The sequence below is a fragment of the Corvus brachyrhynchos genome, unplaced genomic scaffold (assembly GCF_000691975.1).
Source record: "Corvus brachyrhynchos isolate BGI_N302 unplaced genomic scaffold, ASM69197v1 scaffold398, whole genome shotgun sequence".
NCBI lineage: Eukaryota > Metazoa > Chordata > Aves > Passeriformes > Corvidae > Corvus > Corvus brachyrhynchos.
In genome coordinates, this window is record NW_008239780.1 from 2,357,739 (window position 1) to 2,381,630 (window position 23,892).

General features: G+C 40.5%; 1 long non-coding RNA gene across 2 annotated transcripts in view; it reads right to left on the reverse strand.

Moving 5' to 3' along the window:
- Positions 1-9,603, reverse strand: part of LOC108448848 — a 74,791-nt gene extending 65,188 nt beyond the window's left edge. For both annotated transcript variants that reach the window (XR_001864886.1, XR_001864885.1), the window contains exon 1: positions 9,151-9,603. This is a non-coding gene — a long non-coding RNA (uncharacterized LOC108448848). The remainder of the gene's footprint in view (positions 1-9,150) is intronic.
- Positions 9,604-23,892: the final 14,289 nt, after the last annotated feature.

Consider the following 23,892-nt stretch of genomic DNA (forward strand, 5'->3'; position numbering starts at 1 on the left):
CAGCTTTCCCCTGACCATGACCTTCTCTCATACTTGCAAAAAGAAAGAATAAAAAAGATAAATCTGCCAACCAGACTTAAAAACTTGTAGGTACAACTTGTGCATGGGAGATATCGAGCCTTCCCTAGACCTGGGCCTCTGCTTCCCTCCTGGTTTCTCAGCCTCAGTGATGTGCAGCTGCATCTGTCATGAGGCATTACGTTATGTCAGCGATTTAATGCAATAGGAGATACAACTGGTTCTGGCACGTAAGAAAACGACAAATCAGTCTAGAGAATTTGAAGAGACAGTTTTCTGGAGGAACACAGGTGCACAAGCTGGGATTTAACAAAAGTTATTTGAAATGCAGGAAGTAAACAATAAAAAAGGCCATTTTACCCTAAGTAAATTTTAGAAAATAGGTTTTCTATCCAAATGTTTTGCTACAGCTGCAAGTCTCAGATTCAAAAACTGACAAATAAGATTTCTTTCAAACTCCAACATGAAGTGAATGGTAGAGATTGAAAGAGACAGAATTTCATATCCATTAGGATCCCAGCACTCCATTTTAATCAGGAATCAGTTGCAGACTATAAGAAATTGCCCAGTCTGTATATCTCATTGAGTCTTTTGCTAGAAACTCAACTACTTTATGTGTTTGGAGTTGCATCCTCACATAGGAATAAGCAGTTAACAAAGAGACCTTAGTGAGACTGCAAACCTTTCTTCACAGAGATTGTCCCACCGTTATACAGTCACACTAATTATCAGTCTCTTATTTTCTGCCTCCAGTGTCCTCTCCTGAGGGTACAAAAGGTTCTGGGTGCAGCAGTACAGGAGTTAAATGATCCCATATACCCCATTTCCAAGGTTAAGAGAGGTTTTCACCACCAGATCACACACCCTTTTTACGTCACTTTCTGTCTATTGCCATCCATTTCACTGCCTCTTGCACTAAAATAGTGGTTAAAAATAAACAGAAGATTACAGAATCACAGAATGTTGGGCTTGGAAGGGACCTCAGGAGTTCCCCTAACCCAGCCCCTGTTGCAGCAGGTTCAGCCAGAGCTGGCTGCACAGAATCACACTGTCCAGGTGGGTTTTGGACATTTCCACAGAAGGAAACTCCATGACCTCTCTGGGCAGCCTGTTCCAGTGCTTGGTCACCCTCACACTAAAGAAGGTCTCCCTCCTATTCAGGGGGTGGAACTCTGTGTTTCAGTTTGTGCTCATTGTCCCTTGTCCTGCTGTGGACACCACTGAAACGAGTTTGGTCCCATCCTCTTGACACCTCCCTTAACACATTTGTGTGCCCTGATGAGGTCCCCTCTCATTCTTCTCATCTCCAGCCCAGGCCCAGCTCCCTCAACCTTTGCTTGTATGACAGATGCTCCAGTCCCTCACCACCTTCACAGCCCTCCACTCGATTCAGTAGATTCTTGATCTTCTACTGTCAGCCCACAGGACACAGACTGAGAACTCCTCACTGAAGCTTCATACAGCCTCCCATCTAAACCCATGATATATTCCTCACCAGCCTCGTCAGAGCTTCCCAGAGTGAAACCCAGGCTGTACAATCCTTCAAATGTAAGAGTGACAGAACCAGCCCCAGAGCCACAGCAAAGGAGAGGAGAGAGCATATTCTTCTTTTATGCTGGAGGCGGCCTCAAAGAGGCTTCCTTCCACCTGCACACCTCCCACTGATACCAATGAGAGCTAAGCATCAGGAGTGGGAAAATACAGAAAAGTCAATGCTAAAGAAAAGATTAAGTGTAAAATAGTGGGGGTTTTATATTAAAAAACCAAAAACAATATATTAAAAAAAAAAAAAGGAGAGAAACAAACAAGACCTGGCATTAAAAAGTGGGTGCTGACTTCACCCAAACACCCCCAATGATTTTAGTGTATGATTTTTGTACCTCAGTGCAGCCTGGCTCACTGATGTTTTGCCAGTACTAGAGCTAATCTTTTGAAATCAAATTATATGTGTGCAACATGAATTATCCTTTTGGCTTACACTGCAGTAAAACTGCACATTTTGCATATTTTTTTAAAAGGAGGGGAAGAGCAAAAGAAAAAAATAGAGAATTAAATGTCAAAACCAACTTATCAGAGATTCAGATAACTGCACACACAAGCGACATCTTAATTCATGGGAAGGATATGTAGTATCAGATACAGTTTTTTTTTTTCCTGAGAAGTTGCCATTGTCATGAAACTATTGTAATATTTTCCACAGGAATGTAATGTTGCATGGAAATAACCATCACAGCACACCTACAGCTAACATTGGCAATCCACCATCTTCTTCCAGTGACACATGGCTCAAATATTCTCCCTGTGTTTCCTCTACACTTAAAACAGCCCAGGAAACACAAGAATTTTGAAGGGGCAAGTTGGGCCCTGTTGTCAAGGATGACTGAAATATGTTATTTATGTGTAAGACTGGGAAACAGTGATCATCGAGATTTGAAAACAAACACCAATTTTTTTTCTTTATTTCCCTCTGGAAAGTGTCTGATACAGTCTCTGAGAAATGTCTCAGCAGTATTGGAGCCTTAGTCACTGTTTCTGAAGTTTTCTGGACATAAAAACTACTAGGATGTATAATAAGGAATCCACTGGCCTAAAAAGGATTTATTTTTTCACTCACTGGCACACCAATTTAATTAAGACACCAAACCAATTAATAAGCCCTACTAATAAGACCCACTATCTATTAGCATATGCAGTGAAAGCAATTTCTGGCTGTGACTATTTATGAGAGTAGTTATTCACTTGGTAACCATTTACATAGTAACAGCACTAAAAAATGCTAAGGTTTGAGGACGAAGAGGATGGGAAATTAAATGCTGTCTTTTACATTGCATCATTTTTAAAAATATATTTCCAGTGAGAATAAAAAGAAAGGGGGAAATTCCTGCAAAGAAGAGCAAAAAATAAATATGTCCCCATGCTTGCCAATGCCCCTCCACTCAGCCATTCCCACGCACACTTCCCAGCACCTTGGTGGCCCCAGGAGCCCATAATATATCAATAAGAAATCAGGGTCACAGCAGTAACTGGCACTGCTAAAACTAAGGTCACATTTAAGCCAGTTAAGTGTTCTCACTGTACTCACCAAAGCCACGCAAATTAGAAAGAATTAATTAGCAGGTGTCCCCTTTAAGCAGGAGAGCCAAGAACACCAGTGCCAGCTTTGCCCACCTGGGACACGTCCCGTGGCCAGGAGCCAAGTGAATATCATCACCAGGCATATTTCAAATCCACCCATGAGATATCATATTGCAAAGCTCCCTGGAGGAAAGGATCATTATTCAGGAAACGTTCTCTCCCAAGTGGTAGACACCATTTCATTTATCAGCTTCTGTTAATTGCTGTCTCCAACCATCTCATTCCGCTAAGGCAAGCAAAAGGAAGTTTTCTGGGAAGAGACCCACAACCAGGAGGAAACAAGATTCAATTAGGCCACTTCGTTTCTGTTCTTATTTACAGTAATTTCTGGTTTCATATTCTCACTGAATCTCATCTCAGGGCAGTATATGTGTCTATATCAAGAGGAAACTTCCCTAAGATGCTCCCAAATTTGCCCCAGTTTGCTTAAATGAGAGAGAGACTGGAGTGAATAAAGATGCAAAGAGGAAGTATCAGAATCAAAACTCTTGAGTGAGATGAGAAAACATTTCCCCAGCACTGTAACTGTAGCATACATGATGCACACTGTTTGTGCTAGGCCAGAAAAAGTAATAGAAAGACTTCCAAATAATGAAAAAACAATCTTTCCAGAAGGTTCTGGGCTCCTCAATGAATTTCATCCAAATGTCATGCAAAATAAAAATACTGCCACATATTTGCAGTAGGAATTCCTAAATAAGCCAGCAGTGAAAGCAAGGGGTGTATAACTGACTCTACCTATGGTATACCAATTGAAGAAGCAACTCAGCTGTGAAATTTGAATTCAGCTGTTTTTCCAGATCTCTATCTGGCACTGATTCAATCCAGACAATTAGATATTTATTTCAGATGGCTGCAAACACACTTCTCCCCATTGGCTCTGGCCACCTCTGTGCTGCTTTGCTGAAGAATGCAGGTGATATTTCAGCAAATTTCATCTGCAATAAAATATCAAAGCTGAACATGAAATTTGGTGAGTTTATTATTACTGCTTTCTTTCCCAGGGAGGAGAGAAATGAAAAGCAAGCCAGAAAAAAAAAAATTAGAGGCTAACCATATTTTTGGTCAAGTGTATATTAATGGTAAGTATGAAAAAAAGTCAGCATCCCAAAGTGATTTGAGAATCACACATCAGCAAATGGGATAAGAACAACACAAAATTAAAATTATTGGAATTTTTGATTTGGACTTTCTCTTTTCTTTTTAGCCCAGATCATTTCGGCAGTCTTGCAAAACCTTGCAATGAAAAAACAGGTGGGCTTGCAATCTGCAGCAACAGGCTGGAGTGAAAGGGAAAAAAACTGTGTATGTGACAGAGTAAAACACTCCTAACAAGAAAAAAAAGAAATAATCCAATTCTAAAATTTTTTTATCATAATTCTTCTTTCTACTCATAAAGAAATTAATTGTTACAGAAACATACACAACCTGGCAGAAAGCTCCTGGTTGATATTAGCTTCTTTTTGGTAAAGAAGGAAAAAGAAAAATTGTTGGCAATTGTCAGGAAACTTATTGAGTGACCTGAAGTGGTCTATCCTACTTTTTTGCTAAGGATGAAATATTCAGGCAAGGTGATTTCCAAAGCTGAAGAATAATGAAGCCCAACAAACAAACAGCCAGCTGCGAAAAAAACTTAGACAATACAATATCCTGGAAGAGACTCACGAATGGGTGTCAAACCAATTTGTGCCATTATTCACTATTTTATTCATCAAGGACAGCTTGCTCTCTGAATTCCATTTCTATAAAGCCAGTTTTAATTAATATGGTTTCCCAGCAATCCCTTGTACCTATTACTGTGACTTCAACTGAAAAAAGTCGCAATATAGCTCAGCAGCAGCACAAATAAAAACCACGTTTGGTGAAAAACTTCATTTTCCTCATTTCTGCTGTTACCATTTCTGTTATTTTTTTCATTAGACACTCCATCCCCACTCATCTCCCTCAGGCAAAGCTTACATGACTGATCCTGAGCTTGCAGCACCTGGTGCAATCAGAAAAATGTCCTTCCTGAAAGAGCTCCAGCACAATGCAAGGAACAGCAGGAACCAGGAGGCTGAGAGAATTCTTTTTCCCTCTCTACAGCTCAGGCTTGTGCTCCTTGACCCACATGGGCTTCTTGTTAGTCCACTTTTCCAACTTGTCCAGGTTCCTCCTGCAGGTGACTCTCCCTTCCAAATGTCAGCTTCCCCACTCAGTTTGGTATCACCAGAAAATTCAGAGCACACTTTATGCCATATTCCAGATCCCTTATGATGACAATAAATAGTATCAGGCCCAATATCAATCCCCACTGGATTACATTTACTGTAAAATCTTCAGTCTGCAAGGAGTACATGCAACAGGTAAACAGGTCACCCAGAGTCACAAAGCCCAAAACTGGTTAGAAATAAAAACCTCAGATCAGCACCTCAAGGGGCTGTTGAAATCAGGAATGCTTCATCTACTTATTCCATCAGAAGACTTGTTGCAGAAATGTTTCAGTATTTATAAAAAAAATATTTCTGTTGAGTTTCTAATCTGCATTTCAGTCACCCCATAGCAGACAAATGTGCATTTTAAAATATATCATAAAACTCAATCTCTGCACTATCTCTCCTCTTGTCAACATATTAATTTTCAAGATAATACTATTTGCTTGAAGAAAACTGTTCCCAATATATACCAGTGCGAGAAAGAGGGGAAAATACCCCAAATTATGTAGTTAGAAACGAAAAATTGGGGATATGGAGCTTCTAAATAAGGGATTTGCACTTAGAGCACAGAAAAATGTACATGTGGATACATTTCATTTAGAAAATTATTAGAAATCTGATGTGACCCATGTTCCTATCAGTTTATCTCAGCACGTCCTGCAGGCAGAGGGAAAGCTGGGAATGTGAGACAAAGTATTATGAAATTAGTACAATTGGGTTTTTCCTCCCCTAACATTCGGAAGAATTTTCTTTTCCTGAAAGGGATCAATTCTCTAATAAGACTGAATTATGCACATATCTCATTTACTGGAAGAAAACATGAGAAGAGTGGTTTACAGGAAGGAAAACGGATAAGAAACACTAAATTGGATCTTGAATAGCTGTTTTAAGTGAAGATTCTTCATTTGGTTTTGACATTCTTTCACTTGTCTCTTGAAAAGTATGTTATACAGAAGGGACTGCTGATGAATTTTTGACAGTGAGTCTGGTTTCTGGGGTTTTTTTAAAGGCATCCTGTAACATAGTCTCCAAACTTCATATCATAATTGCATGATATCTCAAATATTCCAGGACTCATGTGAGAAATTAGGCTGCTTTCATGTACAACCTGAAACATTCTCTCGTTGTCAATACATAACTGCTCAGCAAAGGTGTTTTTGTCAGCAGAGTTTCTGAGAATAAAACAGTAGAATGTCTCACGAAGATGTATAAACTCTGAAATTCCAGTCATGAAGGGCGAAGTCAGTCTGTCATGGGCCCACTTAAATAATTTTTTGTGCAATTTTGTAAACAAGCCTTAGCATTCATTTACAGGGCTTTTAAGATTCCACTGGAGCTCATCAAACTGTGGGGGAAATTTTTCACCTAGTTGTAAAAAAATTCTGTCTTTTGGGAATTTTAAAAAAAAAAAAAAAACTAAACTAAGATCTTTCAGTTCTTTTCCATGTGGACTGGGATGTAAACAAGAGGTTACTGTCACTGGCCAAGGAACAACTGAACACTGTTAACTGGGATCAGCAACCACAGAACCTACTTGCCATGATTTGTAACAAAGGAAGTTTTGGCCTTAGGTTCAAGTTCACAATGATTTCTTTCCTGAGAGGGCCTGAGTCTTTCTACACAAGGCAGAATGGGAGACTATAAATTATGAATGTGCTGATAAGCTCTGGAAGGGATGAAACCAACTGAGATACAGGCAATCATTTGGAGACAGCAATGAACTCAAAGCCTGCAGCAATTTGTTTCATATCTCATACATTGACAGAATTTTGAGTTTAATAACTCTTACAGATTTATGGCTCACGGAGATGCTACAGCCTAAGTTATGACATGAACAGATGAGTGCACCTCCACACCATCTCCAGGTGAAAGCTGTTACCCCAACCCACCCTGGGGTGACATCAGTGATGTATCTTTCCTAGAGCAATGCTTTTAGTGCTCTCCTTTTGCTTTGCACTCCCAACAGGGTAAAAACCTGCACACAAACAGCTGCTCTGAGTTCTCACAAATTCACACCCTGCCTCCTCCTGCTCTAATGTAATTGTTTGCCCACGTACCTGAAAGTAGCACAGACATATGTCAGATTTTACTAACAGGATCATGGCAGGTGTCGCTTTAATTTGGAATTATGGTAGGGAATTCTTCATCACCATTTTGATAATCATATTTGTGAAGCGGTAACATTTGCAAGGCCTAAGGACAAGTACAGACACACCTTCCTTAGAGACTCTGTGTGTGTTGGGCAGCTGCTGCTCTGTGTGAGCCACCCCTGTGCCTTTTTCTATGCATACACTGTTGGCATACACCTTACGAAAAGAAGCTAATGCATTTTTAAGTGCAAAGTTAGAGTGGTTTCCACCACACAGACATGGCATTAATGCTATGCAGAGGACAGAACCTGGCACAGAAAATATTTTGAAACATCTGTGGTTTGTTTTGGTTTGTTTTCTCTTTCCCAAACCTGAGAAAGCTTTTGTTGGTAGTATGTTGCTGAAAGGCTTTTTTGCCTGCAAGAGCAAGGCTCTTTCAAGTGTCTAGTAAAATGCTTCAGTGCAGAATGCATGAAGGGCATGCATTAACATACATTGATTACTTGTATTTTTAAATGTAAATGTTGTCTGCTCAGCATCTGCTGGAATTATACCAGTACAGTCAGTAAGTGTCATTGACATTCCATTCCCTGTTCTGAAGCTTGACAATACCTCTGATTCTGCAGTTTTTATTTGGATAATATTCATCATGGTAACAGAAAACTACTCCAAAACACGACAGCTTCTGTTTCTCAGGCTTGGGGATTTCAGATGTAATTTCCCAAGGTGTTAAGTCTTTGACAGAGGGTACTGGGATTCCCTGGCAGTGCTGGTACAGCATTGATAGCCTGTGACTTACTTCGTGCACATCTGCAGCTCCATTTTCTCCTGGAAGTGGCAATTCAGATTCAGCCCAGCAGCATTCCCACCCATCAGTGAGTCCTACTCTCTTCTGAGTGTAGTAGGCCACAAAATGTCTACTGAAAATATCTTTAGTGAACTCTTGGTCTTCAATATACCACAGGTGGGGAATCCCACTCTTTGCAAACATATATTCAGTGCCCAAACCCTCACCAGTTTTCTTTCCAGACAGGATAGGGATAGTTTCATGCTGTGAAAAACGAGGTTCACTCTCCTGTGAGAATTTAAAGGGTTTAATATAAAGACAATAAGAGACACATAAAATAAAACAAAGGGGTAACGGCCGGCTGCCGTGGCGCTCTGCCAAGAGCACACCTGATGCTCGAGGTGAGTCCTTTTTATACCATTTTTACTGTCTGTTCTCTATTCATATTAAAACTTTTCCCGGAGCTGTTCTGCATGGCCACTCCTTGGTTCCTCCTTTTTAGAGCATGCGTAGTCTTCGGCCTTGTGGTTTTATTTCTTTTGATTCTTGGGGTTGGGCCCGCTAGGTAAGAGTCGATGGTAGGGTGGATCTCTTAATTCTCCAGACAGTCAGGGCTGATTGCAGCTTTGGCCTCTTTGCTCCCCGGGCAGAGCGGTGATAGCGGCTCTCGGACCCTCCTGGCCGCCCGTTCTCCGGGCGGAGCAGCCTTTGGGCCCTTTTGTTCTCTGGACAAAGTGTTGATTAGCAGCTCCTTGGGCCTCATCCTCTGCTCGCTTGGAGGTTATCTTACTTGCTCACACTTGCTAACATTCTTGCTAAAAAGAGAGAAAACTACATCCACACAGCAAAAAGCATTTCTAACATTATATAATATCTACCTTAATACTTTGCGAGAAGCCAATACTATAATATATAACAATGCTACCTGGCTTATGGAGTCCTCTTGTGCTAACTTCTGTCCTGTGACAAGCACACAGAGCCTGGCTGCAGGGGCCTCCACACAAGCCTCATCCATTGTAGTGCTGGGTTTAGTTTAGCAAGCTGCAGCTTTCCCTGAGAGCTCAGTGGAGCTGCTTAGGGCAGTGCGGCCATTTCGCCCTCCCGCAGCCCATTCCGGACGGCTCCGCAGTTTTGCTCCAGCAGCCATCAGCTCTACAACCCAGAGACGGCGAAGGAGGTGAGAAGGGTCTCCCCATGAGGGCTTCAGAGGACCTTTCATAGTTACATCTTGTGATGTACAGCGATCCCCAGAGGCAGAGCGACCTCGTGGTCGCAGCGCAGGGGGTTTTCTCAGGGGCGGTACCTGTGCGGCGTTGGGGTACAGGAACCAATAGGGAGAGCCCGAGGGAGTGGCCAGGGCTAGTGATGCCATGAAGATTTTTTGCCTTTTCTTTTATACCCGTTACACCTTTTTTACAACTTCTGTATTCCTAGTGCTTTTCCCCTACATTCTTGGACCTGTTTGTCAAGCTAAGAGACTAAACATTTTAGAAGCTTCATAGTTAGGGATCAGTGTGCCCCAGACCCCAAGGTCCTCTCCAGAACACATTCTGTAAACCAAGATAGAACCATCCAGGGGAAGGTTCCTTGGGGAGGGGGGGGCTCACTTGAGCCTCTCATTGGGGAATCTTTGATAGATCTGCTAATTAGTAAAACCTATAATGTTATACCCGATCTCTTGGAATATATTCAGTGGGGTGCATTTCAATGCATATGACCTGGATGTGTGCACCTAAGGATCCTTAAAATAAATACCAAGGTAAAATCCCTTTTCCCCTTCTAACTGTGTTTAACTCTTGATTTTAAGACCAGGAAAAGGCATCACTAGGGGCAGGGGAAAGTGGGGGGGGAACAATGCAAAAGGCATTTAATAAATGAATTAGTGGGAAATACACCACCACACTCATCCTCATCTCTGAGCCCTTGTCACAGACCCTGGAACACAGATCCCCTGTCTGAAGTCCAAAGCAGAAAGACTTTATGGCTTAGCTCTAATGTAATTAATGCAATAGTACCTAACTCTACAAGTACAAAAAATCTAGAAGGGAACAGGAACAAAAAGATGATTTTTTTTTTTGCCTCCAAATTCTCCTATTTTAAGAACAGGTGGCTACTGGCAGAAATTTGAATTACATTAACAGAGCCACCTTGCCTCCCACTGTTCATTTCTAGCCTGTGCTCTTGATGACACAGGGACAGTAATACATCAATGCATTATCTCCCACTCTTCAACAGCTTTAGAGTGTCCTAGGACTCATCAATAATGACCAGGTAGACATCAGCTCCACAGCCAGCCCAGCAACACCCACATTTTCAGGCATTGTTGCTAAATCTGGACATTCTCCCTTGGTCTGATAAGAGACTGCCCTTTTCATGCCCCCAGGTAAGACACAAACACCACTCTTTGACAGTCAATAACCCACTGCTCTTCTGACATTCTTTTGAATCCATATAGTTAATTAAGGTATGTATGTCTATCCAAAAATCTATACTGATTAAGCTTGGATTACAGAGTCCTTTCCTTGCTCAGTCTGAATAACCATGCAAAATATGAATATCCAGACAAAGAAAGCTGCTCTAGTTTCCGTGTATTTATTTGACTTGAGATCTGCCATCAAAGAAAAGAGTGTCATTACTTGAGTACCAGGCCTAAAGTGATAGATTCCAAGTGCATCATTTTTAGAGCCATTAGAGGTTATCAGGCCTATGTGGTTGCTAAGATACCATGAATCATGAAGGAAAATATAAGATAATGGTAGGCAGTCACTGTGATGGTTATCAGAGTATGTTCTCTGCATCTTACTTAATAGCATCATGATTAGGATCATTTTCAAGAGTTCCTGTCTATTTTCCAGCTAGGTGCAAGAATACAACTGCATTAAGTTGGCAAATATTGTTTGTATTTTACGTTTCTCCACGAGTAAATGAATTTGTTGAAGTCAAAATTTGTAATTGCCACAGCAGAATTTATTAACAAGTAAGGGCATGTGTCTGTGTGCAGGTTTCTTTCCTGGCTATTAAATAGTATCTTCAGACTTGGAATGAAATCATCCTTCATTGATTTCAAGTATATTTTGTGATAACAGAGACTGTGCTTTCAAAGAGTTTTTAAATTAAATTTGTAGCTGAGGTAATTGCTGTTGCAAAATTATGCAACTAAAGTAAAGTGTTATGCTGGAGCTTTCTTGATATTGTAATTTAACTGCCTCTTTTCTAAATCATAAAAGTGTGAGATGCCAGATTAGGGCAAAGCATTAGGTTATTATTGAATTATTTTATATTCTATCTCTGGAAGTATCTGGTGAGAATAAAGGGATGAATCTGCAGTGTTATGAGCAGTGCTCACACCATATCCCCCAAAGTCCTCTCTGGGTTCACTCTTTCACCACTCTAAAGTTGTGAAGTCCAAGATGGGAAAATTGCCCACTCTCCCTGACTTGCTACCCCAACAAAGAATGTAAATCCTACACCAGTGGACAGAGATAGCCAAATAAGCTCTTATTAGAGAACTGAATAGGTGATGGTGGTTGTTATTTTCACTATTAGGTAGTGAGACAGTGGAATAAGTTGCTCAGAGAAGCTGTGGATGCCAATCCCTGGAAGTGTTCAAGGTCAGGTTGGATGGGGCCCTGACTAACCTGATCTAGTGGGTGGCATCCCCCCCACGGCAGGAGGATTGGAACTGGATGGTCCCTAAGGTGCCTTTCAACCCAAACCACTCTAGGATTCTGTGATTCTTACCTGTCATGCACTAAACCCACAAACCTGTGGACGGATGCCTGCATGGCATTTGAAGGAAAGCACATAACACAAGTAAGACAAAAGCTCAACACGTGGGCTTCCCTTATCCAACCTTTCAAATAAAGCATCTTCCCATTCCACTCTACAGAGGCATTTTAGTATGATTTGCCAACTACCTTTCCCAACACAAATGAAATACAGTTCAGTTGAGAAAAGCTGCTGGAACACACAGCAGAAGACACCAAGCAGCCCAGGAGATCAGAGTGACGTTATGCTACAAGAATTAACCTGCATCTTCTACAAGATTTCAACTGGATCTCACACAAAACAAGACTAGTGGCACCTTTCTGGAACCATCCCCTCCATGTTAGTAAAATTTTGTTCTATGAGCCTGCAGTTCTGACTCAAAGCACAGTTTCCCTGTCCTTGACAAGAACCACAAACTGCTTTTTAATTCTTTCAAGAGCACTGGAGGTTTAGACATTCATTTAAAACTCAGAGTTTGTTAGAAGAGCCTAAGAAAGACCCACTCACAACAACGGAAAGAGGCAGTAATATTTCTAATTTTCTTGGCATCCACAAAGATGAATACACATCAACATCTGAGTACTGTAACTTTTTTAAAGTAAATGAACCTTGAAGATTATCTGTCAGCTAAAATGTACCCAAGGGCTTGCTTTGCAATGTTTCTTTTTTAAAGAATGTTTGTTTTAACATTATTGTTGCAACCAGCCAAAGAAAAATGTAGAGCCATCATAAAAAATACGAGTAGATACCCAGTTGTTAGAGCTGGTTTAGGAACAATCATAGGAGTGATGGACTGTGCGACCCAGGAGAGGTTCCTTCCAACCCTAATGATTCTCGGAATTGATTTTCTTTTGCAACTCACTTTCAGTTAGTCCTTTAGAAAAAAAATAAAAAGGGTTAGATCAATGCTGGCTTCAATGACACAGCCATTCCAGCTCCTGCAGCATTTTCTCACCATGGCAATCTCTTTATCTTCTTGTTTGTATGAAGACCATTCTCTACTCCTCTGTTCCTGGCTGTACATAAAAATAAGGGGCTGGGCTCATAGTTTGCTGACTTCAGGGTTGAATGTGACATTAATACAAACCTGTTAGCAGAACTCTGACTACACCTCTCAGAGAGTGAGTATACAGTTTTCTGCTCACAGTTTGGGAGAACCAATCTTTGCATTTATTATCACACTTGCTAAATAGAGCCTCTTCTAGCTAGAAACTAGAGCAGAAATATAAATATAAGAAGTGTTTATCTCCAGAAGGATTCTGTAAGTTTAATATTACAGGATACCAACACAATTTCACAGAAACTGGTATTTGCACCACAGACTCTTAAGGAAAAATTTCCAGCACTTCCTTGCTTTCAGTTAGCAGTCCAAAAGGAGGACAGCATTATACCCCTGCTTCTTTCCCTTTTCAGTCCACTGACATAATAGTCTGGGCCTAAACAAGAAAGAAAACTCCCTGTATATCAAAAAAAAAAAAAAAAAAAAAAAAAGAGAGATGAACTGTAGGGATATCTCAGTGTTCTGAGTCACATTTTGCAATGAGATGTAGGGACCAGCTCTAACTCATCAGCACTAGCCTCTGGGATGACCCCAGTGAACAGAGAATAGTTTATGGGCATTCCAAGATCTCTCTTTTGATGGAGCTGCCTATAAATTAATTGCAGAGCAAGAGGCCCAGATATTTCTCAAAGAGCCAAGATGGTTGGAAGCATAAAGAAATATGCTTAAAACAATAATTAAAAAATCAGAACATCCATAGCTTTAGTGCACTGCACAGTGACGTTCTCCAAATCGCCTCTCTTAATCAATAACATAATAGCCTCCTTTTTGTCTCTTTCCTTGAAAGGGATTTGCACCATGGAAAAGGGAAAGTAGAAAGGTGTAACACCAAAATGGCTCAATAAAGCTCCAATATTGAAACATACAATTTCTGAGATTTGTGACTTTTACTATGCTGCCTATTTCTCATTAGGTAGGAGGGCTTCAGGAATACAGGGTGCCTAGAAGCAGTGGGAATGGAAGAGGTAAAGGGACATGAGTTACCCCAAGATTTCTGATGTCCTGCCATGACTGTCACTGACCTGGACCACAGTCTGATCTGGTGGGCAGGCAGCTTGCTGCTAAAGCTGCATGCAATGCACAAAAGCAGCACTTCAAAGGTACAGACAAACAAGACCTCATGTTGAAGCAGAAACCATTACAGAATGACAGCCCAGATGCATCCACATCGATATATTCATCCCTGGGAGCACTATCCCACTGCTTCACTTACCCCAGATGCTTTGCAGCTCATTGCAGGCAAGACTTAAATTTTGAAAACCCGAGCAGCTGGAGGCAGATGTCTCCTGGCAAGCCCTGTGGAAATCTCCCTCAGGCAAAGTTCGTAGCAGTCAGTAGCCTCTAGTACTTGTCATGTATCTTATTTTTGCATTTCTCACTTTAAAAGATCTCCGTGCCCATGGGAAAGCAGAAGCAAGCCATGCAGACAAGAGCTGGTGTGTCTGTACAGGAACAAAGCTGGCTGCGGTTTTTAACTGGTTTATAGAACTTTGACTTTTCATATGTCACAACATGCCCCCAGCTCAGGACAGAATTCCTCAGGTATGACTGGACCTCTGGCAGGTGAGGGCAGTGCTGACCCCCCTCTGGTGCTGCTCGAACAGCCCTTGAGCAGCTGCAGCCCAGGGACAGCCCAGCTGCATCATTGCTCTGCTGTGCTGTCCCCATTTGGGGGCTGTCGCCAAGAATGAGCACAAGAAGGTTTCCCCAAACTTGCCTGGTCTAACTTGCCTGTCTCCCTAGGGTGGCTCATGAATTCCCAGTGTCAGCACACACTCTCTCTGACACAATGTCGTTCACCTTGGGCCAATACCTTCCTACCAGTTTATAGTGCAGAACTAAGACTTGCACTATTTCGCTTTTGGCATGTTTTCTTTCTGTTCTGCCTTCCACGCTTGTTATCACCAAATATTTTAGCAGTGCAAAGTTACTTCCTCATTGCAGGAGACTTACATGGTTCATAGAACCATAGAAAGGGGTTGGAATGGACCTTAAAGATCTTCTAGTCCCGACCCCCCTTCCATGGGCAGGGACACTTCCCACTAGAGCAGGTTCCTCAAGGCTTTATCCAGTCTAACTTTGAACTCCGCTAGGGTTGGAGCATCCACAACAATGTCCATAGCTTTAAGCACTGTCCAAAATCCTGGAAAAGTCCCTGCCTTGTGCATTTTTTTACACTGCATTGCCTTTCTAATCCCACACATCTTCTATATCTTTTTGCCTTTTTTTTTCTTCTACTTTATCAAAGCCCAGGAAGTTTCTCTCTCTCCCTCTTCCCACTCTCCTTCCACTCTCCCACAACTTCTTGGATTTCCATCAACTCATCATGTGGAAATGTATGCAATACAATTCAGAGAGGTCACCTACTGTGTTCTTGATTTATTTTATCCAAGTCATACTATTCCTTATTGCATTTGCTGTTTTCCAGACAGGCAATTTCTAGATGACACATGCATGGAAGTGGCATATATCCAAAAATATGGCTACTTCACATAACACAGAATTTGGATTTGGCATGGTCTCATGTTGCCCTGAAAAGCAGCTTTTATTGCAGCCAAAAGATCAAAGTAAAAAAAATTGAAGCAAAGTCGATCTGGTCAAAACTTAGACTTTCAATTGGCCTGAAATATTGACATTGTAGCATTTGTTTAGCTCATATTCAGGGTAAATTGGCATTTTGCCTTCTACAAGGAACATTTAATAGACATTTTCTTGCTTCAGAAACACTGTTTCCAAAATTCATCCTGAGACCAGAGGCAGCTGACTGAAATTCATGTTGTTTTTCAGTCTCAGAGTTCTTCCAAACACTTTTCCTGTGTACCAGACACAGAAACAAGGAGAGTCCCAACTTTTTCAGTTCAGCTGTCCTGGCTTTCTGAACCCCAGTTTTTTAGAAGCGATGAAACTATCTTGGCTCCAAGATAGTTTGGGACTCCTAGATTCCCTGAAACATGCTCACTCTGAAGAACAGGCATTTCAAGTCATTGAAAAACATAAAATATCAACCAACAGCAGCTCAGAGCCCCAGGAGTTCACAGGGATCCAAACACCTCTTTTGGCTTTCACTGTGTTTTACTTCTGAATCCTCCTACCTGTACCCCAGAGGTTCCCATCTTCTTCACCCCTGCCCAAATAAATCTGTCTTCTTTCAAATACTCTGTTTAAAGAAAATTTCAATAACAGTACACTATCTGGAGATTATAGCATTTTGAAAAGATACAATTTCATGGGTGTGCAAGTAATTTTTTAATTTTCACTATATTTACATCAGGTCACATCTCCGGGAAGTAAAGTTAGGAAAGGGCCATGGAAATCAACACAGATGACTGTACACAGTGCCCTAAGTAATTAATCCATTCAAAACTCCAATGAAAGAGAAGGGAGAGTTTCTTGTAACTTGCCTAACTCCACTCAGTGTGCTTGTCTAATAAATGCTGGTCCCTGGGACATCCAAATATGAACAGCAAATGAGAACTCCAAAATTCACCATTTCTAGTTCTGGGTTCAAAATGCAGCCTCTAAACAGCTGACCTCAGAAAAAGGAAAATTCTGTCCTTGTAAGGTTTTTAACTGTTCTTCACCAGAGGAGATTGATAAACTGTTTGCACCTCACACTCAAAATCAATGTTACAAGACAGAAGAGCTATATTCTGATGTTTCACATGTACCAGCTTTCAAAGGTATAGAGGAGGAGAAGCTGCAATTTGACACTTTCAGTATCTGACTGATGGCCATTTTACAAAATTATGTTCCTATTTTCCTGGTTTACAAAATCAGTAACCCATAAGAAATAGTTTTGAAATTAGGAGCTACTGAATGCACAGACTAGTCTCATCTCATTCACAAAATGTCTTATTAATAGAGTTTTCCTGTTCTGTTCCATTTAGTCTTTTTTTTTTAATTGCAGTCTTAGAATATTAAAAACAAACCCTACTAAGCAGGTCTTATGTGATAGAAGAGAAGAAAGAGTATAACCCAGTCAACTGCAGTCCACAGCTGAAATATCACATACATTGTCAGCTTAATTGTGTTCATCATTCAGATAAAATTTCACTAGCAAAAACTTACCGCAAAAGTCAGTGATGCTAAATTCTTTGTACTCATTTCTCTGCATCAAAACACAAAATTATATAATCTGATGTGTGTTTTAGTTATTTTTTCTATACACCTGAATGTTCCAGTGAAACTGCACAAAACTGAGTTTCAAATAAGCGTCTTAACACAGGCTGGTGCAGAGCAGAGGTAGAAGCACTGAGAACACCAGCTTTGAAAAATATTTTGATTTCAAGATTTTCATATCATTGGAGACCAAGAAGCTGATAATTAAGAACTGGTTACCTGCTGAGAAAACATCTTCTCTAGATTCCCATTAAATTCAAAACAGAAGTACAAACTTATCTTTGAACTAATAAATTAATCAATCATCTAACTGCACAATACTGGTTTTATAATTTATAATTTTATCATTTATAGCAAGTGCAATCTAGTAAAATGGCTTAAATAATAAGGCATCATTCTCCTTAATTGGAAGTCTTATAACAGAGACACACAAACAAACAGCAAATTAAAAAGCCCTAATAGCAGTCCTTCTATTGGCTTTTATTCATTATCATTACACATCGATTACCATCATGCATGTTTAATTATGAGGACAAAGATCTGACCAAAGCATTTTAGCATCTCTAATTGTGTAGGCTTTTAACAATGCACTGTGCAGTGCTTGTCATATGGTCTGAAAAATTATCAAATAAGTAAGAGCTGCCTTCGGCAAAACACCATCATTCCCATCGACAGAAGCACTCAGCACCTGTTGAAGTTCTTTCACAAGGAGTCTCTCCAGCCCAGTCACACACTCCTCCAAATATCTGCTTGCTATAATAATGAGAAATGTGGCTCTCATTCCTACTACTTCTTTGTGCTTGTCATTTTCACTGGTTGAAATTCAATATTGCTAATATTGGACTCTTATCTGCAATGGCTTTTTTGGTTGGTTTGTTTAAAAAGACTCTTAATTGGTTCAATTATGAATTATGGTTTCAACACAAACCCATTTAATTTAAGTGAATATGTTTACCTTGCCTTACATAGATTAAGTCTTCTGCTAGCAAGGAAGTAAAATCAGGCCTTTTCTCATCAAATTCAATTTAAACTTCTGCACAGGTGAATATCACAGCAGTCTTACCTAGAAACTCTGCAAGCTTTACAGTTCCTTGCAAAGGAACAATAAAAACTGCCTTCACTTTGATTTTCTCCTTTTACCTTCAGACATTTCAGGAGAGCTCTGGTAGTAGATTAAGTGAAGGAACAAAACAAATGATCCATGTCCTTGTCACCAGTCACATAACTGGTCCCTTAGCACTGCAAAACTTGTGAGATCTCATGCTCTCTTCTACTGCATTTTTCTACTTAAATATAATGTAGAAACTTTACACCTGGCACCTGATGAACATCCACATTTCTGGCATTGCAGTAAGCATGGCAAAGAATCAATTTGATTTTACAGAAAACGGAGGAAAACAAACGAAACAGAAAACCCCAAGCCATTTGTGTCCTTGCAGACACCTTTACATGGGAACCACAGTAGAAGGAAGTTAGTAGTGCCCTACACACCACAGGACTGTTTGGCACAACCAGCATAACAAGAGTGCCACCTCATCTTTGCCTATCTTCCCTGTAAAACTCTCCAAACCAGAATGAAGCCATGGGGAAAGGTTAGGGAACATGGAGAATCCTTGCCCTGAAAGGAGTGGAAGAAGCAATGAAATGTCAACATGCAGAAAGCTGAGCGCTGCAGTATGGGAATGGGGGGAGAAAAGGGAGGCTGAGCTCCTCTGCTCCCATGGCAGAAGACATGAAGGGGAATTTCAAAATGTCCCCAAAATAAGAAGGGAGAATGAGGATGCAAGGCCCATGGGTGCTTCTCGCAGCCAGTTCAGCCAGAAGAATTGAAAGTGAGGTAAGCTACTAGTTTCATTTTTTTTTTAGACTTAAGCACTTCAGAGGAAGGATTCTTCTTTATTCTTTGTTCAGAACAATGAGGGCAAATGCCTTAGTGCCTCTGTGTGATGTAAAGAACAGCGGCAGGACCTAAAGAACTGCACGTAAGGCAAACAAAGTGGCTGAATGCATTGGGAGAAAAATCCTGCTGTCAATATATTTTTTTCCTTCTCTGTGCTTAATGTTTACTGTCCAGAGTATTTAAGGCTCAAGTTTTGCATTGACTTTTTTAGGACTGATGACAGGCTTGAAGCTAAACACACGTATGGATGCTTTGGCACAGCAGAGACAATAAGCCCAGCACAGCAGAGGATTAAATCTCCACTACAGCCACTACAGCCTCCACATTGCTTTATTGCTAATTTTTGCACATATGTCTGTGATCAGTTACAGAGCTCTGACATATGGTGAGTGCACCTGCTAAGTTAGCCAGGGCTATTGCCTCAAACAACACAGACACTTATGGCAGGGTCTGCAAGGGTATAAATAAGGGGTTATAATGTCCCTCATGCTGTAGTGCTTTGCATTCCCCAAACAGCACCATGGCAATGCAATAACCTCAGATAAACTGTCCAAAATGTTTTGTAAACATGCTACAAAATAGATTCGTCACTCTCCCACAGTTAAGCAAATTTATTATTAATTATACAAGATTCAAATTGATAAAGTATGTTTTCAGGGTTTTGGTGATCATTTGCATGATTTGGGGTGGAATAGGAACAGACCACTTATCTACCCACAGTCATGTTTTCATCTGTAAAATTACATAAATTGCTCAAGAAATTGGCAACCACATCTGTGTGAGGGAACCATAAAGTTCAGCCAGTCTTTGTCACAGAGCTGGGCAACAGCATTCACACGTTCCTCCGACACCAACATCCCTCACCTGTTCCCTCTGCACCTCCCAGGGATGTTCCCCCACTGCCCAGTTAACACCCAGTTAAGCTGCTCACCTGCAGAGCCTTTTATTCCCAGGCCTCTGAGCAGAGCTTTAATCCCTCTGCTGCACACCCCTTCCTGCGGGCTGCCACTGCTGCGGTCCTTGATGCGTTTTTCCGTTCAACCAGAATACTGACCAGCCTCTCCAGCCCATTTTCCAGAGTTTAAAGAGGTTATTCCTTACCAGATCCTTGAGGCCCCACCTGTACACCAGATTCTCCAGGCCACAGCTGTAGTCAGGCTTTTAAAGAACTGTTTGCACACATCAGAGAGATCTGTTCCCCGTGTTTATTCTGCTGTGTTTCACCACGTTTGTTTTGGCATCAGCCTCCTTTGACAGATTGGAAATAGCACGACAGCAGCTCTGCAACTGCCCATACGATGACTCTCTCCGTAAAAGGGCTTTTTAGGACAAAGAACATCAAGTTCAAATCTCAGAGCTTTCATGGCATTTTATATCAAATCTCTAGATCTGGTCCCCAAAAGTAGCTTCTGGATTGTACCTGCAACACGGATTTTTCTATTTCACTTATCAGGAAAAAAAATTGCAAATAATGTCTTTCGCTCAAAAATGTCAGGAAAACATCTTTGAAGATTTGAATACAACTAAATACAAACCTCAAGATCTCATTTTCAGTTTGGACTTGAATCCCATTATTTTTTTTCTGCGCACCCATGTAATTTTATATTCTAGGATGTAATGCCATATCCTCAGGCACAAGAATAAGAATTGAATTTTTTCATTTTATCCAGTTCTGATTATTTTTGTCAGGGTATTGAATATGTGGCTAACACCACTGTAGTAGTGGTAATTAGCAAAGCACCATTTTTTTCCTCAGTACTATTTCCATAGCCCTCTGTACACTCTGGGGGTCTTTCTACAAGATTTTTTCTTTCTTACTCCTCAATTAAATTTCTGCCCGTGCTTACACCTGAGTACACAGAATATATAGTTCTAGTGGCATATTTCAAATTCAGGCTTTTGAAGCTCCCCCACCCTACTCCTGCTAGCAATTTTTACCTATGGAAGACTCTCCAGAGCACATTACCATCAAAATCTGCCAGAGACACTATGCAATATTAGTCAAGGCATCTTTAATAATGCAAGAAAGGTCAGCAGCTCACAGAATATCAAGCTGAATATCGAAGAATTATGAATCTTTTTCTCTGTGCAGATTTCATAGGTATTCTTTGGGGTTTTTTCCTGATTCATTTTATGCCAACAGCAGAGGAAATTTGTTTCATTTTCAGCACATGCCAAAAAAAGGAAAAGAAAGAAAAAAAAACCTTCTTATCACATGAGAGCAAGAATGTCAGTATATAAATCACTTCCTATATGTCAGTGCATAGAAATAGTGTAGGGATCAGGTATGTAACACACTCTTTACATGAAAAGTAGCTGATTCCTAATAATTCAATTAGAAATTGCATTGTAACTCCATGTGGGAAAGTGGCAGCCAGAGCTCATGGCGGCACAGGCCGTGCCCTCTCCAGGCCATTGAACACAAGGAGCTAAATTCCATATTTTGTTCTTTCAATGCCACCAGAGTTAATGTTGCTTTACAACTAACAGGTTCTTCCTGGAACAACTCAGGATGTGATCACATAGCAGGGCCCTGACCCCTTGACTACATAATGCTTTTGTGATCAATAGCACAGAAATTAATGTGTTTATCATATCAGAGCATTTTAAAAATTTCATACATACCGTCACTAATTACCTCCAATGCCCATGATACAGCATTTTGAAGTGCTGGTCCAGTGCTTTCAAAATTCTGCACAGGAATAAGTTGAATTAGGCACTCTGAAAAATCAAACCCAACTAATTTCTTCTGTTCTCCCCAGGTCATTAATCTTCACGGGACAAATTACCACCGGCAGCTCAGCAGAGTGGCACTGATGGACTGGGGAGACAACAAAGCCACTCCAGCATAACTGAGAGGAGCATTTGCCTCATATCCTCTGTACCTTCTTCCCTGAATTTCCCCTTATTTCTTTTAACTTTTTTGGTGCAAATTATTAGAATTTACTATTTTTAATTCATCTATTTTTAAAATTATTCATTCAAGTTCACATTGAGCCATCCTCTGCTGAAGAACATGACTGCTTTGACTGAAATTTGACAAAGCAATTTTGCAAGGGTTTTTTTTTTTTTTTGCAAGTAGTTCTGCAAGAAAAGCAGAACTATTCTAATAAAAGAATAAGAATAGCAGAAGTAGTCATATAATGTTTAGAAATTACATAGCATTAGAGGTAAATATTAATATTAAACTAAAAGGCTGTTAAATGAATTTGGGGGGGTTGTCATGATGAAAATGTGAGCTCTCAGCACAAATGTAACAGCAATGCAGGAAGATGAGGTCCATCTTGATAAAAATAAGACTTTAAAATCTAATTAGAAACACAATATTTAAAAGTCTATTTCATTTTCCCAGACAGAAATTACAAAAAAATCAGTGTGGTGTGATGTATGCACAGATTACCTGCAGGTCACATTTGCTTTTGCCTGAAAGCTTAAGGGGAAAAATACTCCAGCCTTTTTCTTTAACCTATAGCAGTACAGCCAAAGGCACTGATGAGGTCACAGCAGTACATAATAAGTGATCAGTAAAGAAAATGGTGCCATATGTTGCTTTTCCCTTGCTGTACTTAGTTCTCTGGAAAATGATCAACAGTAGTTGCAGCTAAATTGTACCCTATTTTTCTGTTATCAAATGGGGTTAAAAAGTCATGTAAATAAATATACATGAACTAAACAGAAACAGCTGGAAAGTTCCCAGAAGGGACCTCTAACAACCTCCAAGTTGGACGGACCATGGTAGATCAAGGGATCATTATTAAGATTAAAGGCTTACACCAAACCTGCTGTGAAATTCAATCTGCTGAATTTTAAACGTTTATGGCACAAAAGAGAAAGTACTAAATGGTGGTATTTATTAATTCTTAAAAAGCAAGATGACGAGAGAGTTGTTACATTTTCTGCATTCCAAATGTGCATGGCACAATTTGCTGAGATAAAAAAATCTGTAGGTACCTCCTGTGAAAGTCAAATCGTTCAAGCAAACTCCTTATTGTATTGATTTTCTGGAGAAAAAAAAAATTATCAGCCTCATTAGTTCTTTTGGGCTTTCTTTTAAAGGCTTTAGACCAACTTCATTTTAGAGAAACACACTACAGCAGTGACTGGAGCTAAATCTGAACTCTTGAAGGAAGGAGCTTTTTTACCTTGGTAGACTTGTGCTATTCCAATTGCATTTGATGGAGTTATGCTCCTGTGCCTAACAAATAACGAAGATGACAGCTGTCTGAGTAACACTTGCAGGCTCAGTGTCTCACCATCCTCGTGGGATACCTGCTCCCTGAATTGTGTTTCTAAACTAAGTTAGAGAAGTGTTCTACAAGTCCCCTGCAAAGGAGAGGCTCGGCGTCTCTCCCGCAGGGGATGTTCACTCTGTGTTTACACCGCACGCTGAGGCTCCGCGCAGATGCCACCCTCTGACTCCCTCAGCACTTCTCAGCTAAGATCTGCCACCAGCCAGAAAGTCCAAATGTTTCAAATCTCAACAATCTCTCTTGAATGAATGAACAAAAGAAAGCTCCCTTCTTTTGAGAGTCAGTTTCGTATCCCCAAAGAAGGCAGTGTGACAGTAATTAGTTATACTTGTTGAGATTTACACGGGAAATGTTCCCTCCACAGACAAGCCGTGTGGAATTTATGTATGTTTGGAAAAATATTTAGACTTCTGTCATGGCTTAGCCATCTGTATTCCTTGGCAATCATACTCCTCGGGCAAAGACCTACGATGACAATGTAAATCAGGTCAGAGTGACATTGGTCCTCCGGGGATGCTGGAAAATCTTCAAAACTGCTGAAGAACAAGTGCATCCTGTAACCTGACAGGA